This window comes from Tenrec ecaudatus, chromosome X (genome assembly GCF_050624435.1).
Source record: "Tenrec ecaudatus isolate mTenEca1 chromosome X, mTenEca1.hap1, whole genome shotgun sequence".
Classification (NCBI taxonomy): Eukaryota; Metazoa; Chordata; class Mammalia; order Afrosoricida; family Tenrecidae; genus Tenrec; species Tenrec ecaudatus.
In genome coordinates this window covers 48895855-48900245 of record NC_134548.1, presented here as the reverse complement: position 1 = coordinate 48900245, position 4391 = coordinate 48895855, and the positions used below count along the sequence as shown (strand labels likewise).

Sequence of the window (4391 nt, the reverse complement as noted above, 5' to 3'; positions counted from 1 at the left end):
TATTTCTTTTATGGTTGTTTTATTTCCATTTACTTAATCCTCCCCTAACCTTCTCATATATGCTTTAAAATATCTGTTGACTCTTTGGCTCTATATAGATAACATTTTAAATTATAAATAAACGCTCAAGAGCAATAATTTTCCTCCTTGGGCTAAACTGTTAAGTTTAAAGGTGACTTTAGGGGATAATTTCAATTTCATGTGTGACGAGCAATTCAGGGTCATGGACTAAGGATGAGTAAATTTGTATTCCTTAAGAATTTGGACAGCAGGATTTAGACTACAATATAGCTGTTTAGTGCTATTTTGTCGTCCCCCCTGCTCAAAGTAAAGCTGTTTCTTATATATCCCTGTCTGCTAGTCTCTTGTAGCAGCCCAGGGATGCTTGGTCTCATACATACTGAAAAGAAAAAAGAATTTGGAATAATTTTCCTCCAATTTTTTTCAGTATTTCTCTGTTATGTTCATGATCATAGTGTTCCCTAGTGATAGCTGGGCACCATCTAGTTCTTCTAATATCAAGATTGAAGAGACAGTATTTTAATTAAGAGAACAATTAGTTTTGTTCCTTCTGAGTTTATGGTTTCCTTCTTTCTCATTTATCCAGAGGAATAAAAATCAATAGTTGTTTTAGATCAGGGGTACTCAAACTATGGCCCGCGTGCCACATGCGGCCCGCTGAGGACATTTATCCAGCCCGCTGGGTGTTTTGCCCCATTTGGTTTTTTACTTCAAAATAAGATATGTGCAGTATGCATAGGAATTTGTTCATAGGTTTTTTTTTAAAACTATAGTCCAGCCCTCCAACAAGTCTGAGGGACAGTGAACTGGCCTCCTGTTTGAAAAGATTGAGGACCGCTGTTTTAGATAGTTTTCCATAAGCATTTAAGATTCCAGATATTATTCATCATACTTGGAGGTAGAATATAAACTTTAAGAATTATATCATGTCAGATTGACTGAAATTTCCCATGAAGCCATAGCCCTAAATACTCAAGTCAAGAAAAAGAATTTGTTATATCTAGTTACTTACTGGCATCAGTTATATCAGTCATGCTGCACAAATTTCATCCGTATTTGGTGCCAATTTTCCTGTTTCTATAAAGAAAAAAGTGGCTGCTACATAGAAAGTATTTCTCCCTCTTACTCCCTGCCACACTTGGTAACCACTATGTTTACCTACTCATGCAATTTCATAAAACTGAGACGATGAAATAATATTTATCTTTCTGTGACCTGTTTCAGTCAACATAATGTCCTCCAGGTTCATGCACGTTGTAAGATGTTCAAGAAGTCATTTATCTTCATCTCTAAGTAGTATTCCATTTTATTTAAGTATCAATTGTACTTAGCCATTTATCTGTTGATGGAGAGTTAGATTATTTCCATCTTATTAATATTATGAATAATACTACAGTGAGTATAGATGTGGCTATGTCTTTGTGTGACACTTCCATTAGATCCCTAATGTATATCTCAGAGTAAATTGCTTGGTCATATGATAGCTCTGCCTTTAGGTTTTTGGTTTTGTTTTCTGTAGCTGCCAGACTATTTTCTATGACAGCTGTATAAGTTTGCATTTCTATCAGCCATGGATGAGAGTTTCAAATTCTTTTCACCTCCTCCAACACTTGTTATTTTCTACATTTGTTGTTTGTTTTGCTATTTTTATCTTAGCCATTCTAGTGGGAGTGAAATGAAATCTCATTGTGGTTTTATTTTCATTTCTCTGTTGGTTAATGACATTGAGCATCTTTTCATGAGTCTGTTAGCTATTTGAGTATCCTCTAGTGAAGTATCTGTTTACATCCTTGTCCAGTTTTGCTTGAGTCATTTTTGTTTTTGTTGTTAAGTTGTAGATATTTCTACATATTTTAGATATAATATAGATGTATATCAGTTATGCCATTCCTAAGATTTTCCCCAAAGTATAGGTTGACTCTTTACTCTTTTAATAAACCTAAGTGTTTCAGTTTAATGAAGTCCCAGTTATATTTTGTTTCACATGGCTTGTGCGATCATTGTTATGTTGGTAATCTAACACACACACACACACACACACACACACACACCTTTGGTCCTAAAGTTTAACTCCTACAATATTTTCAAAGACTTTATGGTTCTATATTTAACATTTATATCTTCCAATTTGAGTTAGTTTTTATGGATGGATTCTCTCTCTCTCTCTCTCTCTCTCTCTCTCTCTCTCTCTCTCTCTCTCTCTCTCTCTCTCTCTCTCTCTCTCTGAATATGGATAACATTTTGCTGGCACCATTTGTTGAAGAGATGATTCCTTCTCCATTGAATGAATTTGCTTCCCTCATTGAAAATGAATTGACTAGAGATGTTTGGCTTTCTTGATTTTCAATTCTGTTTCATTGGCCTATGTATCTAGAATTAAACCAATAACTGACTTGTGTGATTACTTCAAATGTGTAATATTTGAAATAAAAAATGTGAGGTTTCCTACTTTGTTTTTCTTCAAAATTGCCTTGGATATTTAGGGTCTCTTTTCTTTCTATATAAAATTGAGGCTTTTCCTCCCACTTCTGTAAAAACTGTGGTTAGAATTTTTGGGGGAAATTACATTGTATCTGAAGACCGTGTTGTTTAATATTGACATATTGACCATATTACATCGCCAATCTATGTGCATGGATGTCTTTCATCTATTTAGTCTCTTTTAGCAGTGTTTGATAAGTTTCATTGTATGAGTCTTTCATATCCCTAATCAAATTTATTTCTAGATGGTTTATTCTTGTAGGCATTTTTGGAAATTGAGGTTTTTTGTTTGTTTTTAAATCCCCTTTTCAGATTTCATTGCTGGTGTATAGATAGGCCTTATAGCCTACAAACTTCACTTATTTTTTTTATTACTTATAGAAGCTATTTTAGTAGCTATTCAAGATTTTCTATATAAAAGATCACATCTTCAAATAGAGAAATTTTAACCTTTATTTCCAATTTGGATATTTTAAATTTAATTTTCACCTTACTTGCTCTGGCTAGGACTTCCAGCAAAATATTGAATAGGATCAGTGGATGTGTGCATATTTGTCTTATTCCTGTTTTCAAGGAGAAAGTTTTGATTTTTCCCAACTGAGTATTATATTGTCTGTTGTTTATTCATAAATGCCCTTAGTTGTTTTTTATTCTGAATTCTATCTTGTTGAAAGTTTTTCATCAATAAACAGTGTTATATTTTATCAATGCCTTTCTGCCTTGATTGAGATGATCATATGCTTCTTTTCTTTTTTTTTCTATTAATGTAGTGCATTACACTGATTGGTTTGATAATGCTGAATCAACCTTGAATTACTGGAATAAATCTCACTTGATCATTATGTGTCATTATTTTCATATATTTTCCATTTCTGTTTGCTCATATTTTGTTGATAATTTTGGCAGCACTCATGTAAGAGTGGGTTACATATTGGGCAACTAACTGCAAAGTCAGCAGTTTCAAACCACTACTGCTCTTATAAAATATACAGTCTTAGAATTACACAGTTCTACTCTGTCCTATAGGGTCACTATGAGTTGGAAGCTCTTTGAAGGCAGTCAGTTTGGTTTTTTTGTTTTTTCTTAAAGAATATTACTCCTTTCTTTACTTTTTGGAAGAGTTTAAACAAGTTTTGTGTCAGCTCCACATATTTCTTTGAAGATTGGCAAGGTTTAATGGATTCCCCATATGTTTTAAATTATCTTAAAATAAAACTTGAATCCACATATATGTGTGGGAGAGAGAGAGAGGGAGAGGGAAAAGGAGAGGAGGGGAGGGAAGGGGAAGGAGAGAGGGGGCAGGTAGGAAGAGAGAGAGAGAGAAATAAAAATATTTCTACTTGGGTTCCATTTCATAAATGCGATGATTTCTAATAAAAAATATTTAAAAAAATAATTTTATTGAGGCTCATACAACTCTTATCACAATCCATACATACATCAATTGTGTAAAGCACACTTATACACTCATTGCCCTCATCATTCTCAAAATTCGCTTCCCGCTTATCCTTTCCTCCTGTCCCACTACCATGTTCAACCTTCATTCTGGTTTAAATTTTGACCTGATACAATCATGCAAACTAGGGGGGTGGGGTTGGAGACCCAAAGTACATCCCCTCACAGAAGGATCACAAGGAAGGGACGAACCAGCCAGGGTGCAGTATAGCACTAGCAAAACACACAATATTCCTCTAGTTCTTTAATGCTGCCCTCCCCCTCTATCATGACGCCAGTTCTACCTTACAAACCCAGCTAGACTGGAGCATGTTCACTGATGCAAATAAGAGCTATCAACACACAAAATCCAGGAGAGATAAACCCCTCAGGAACAATAATGGGTATAGCAATACCATGAGGGTAGAGGGAAGGTGGGAGGAAAAGGAGGAGAA

At 34.7% G+C, this 4391-nt stretch overlaps 1 non-coding gene across 1 annotated transcript; it reads left to right on the top strand.

The window, feature by feature from the left end:
- Nucleotides 1-266: 266 nt before the first annotated feature.
- On the top strand, nucleotides 267-399 carry LOC142435296 (small nucleolar RNA SNORA63). Its single transcript, XR_012781378.1, has one exon. It is a non-coding gene; the product is annotated as a small nucleolar RNA SNORA63 (small nucleolar RNA).
- The last annotated feature ends 3992 nt before the right edge of the window (nucleotides 400-4391 follow it).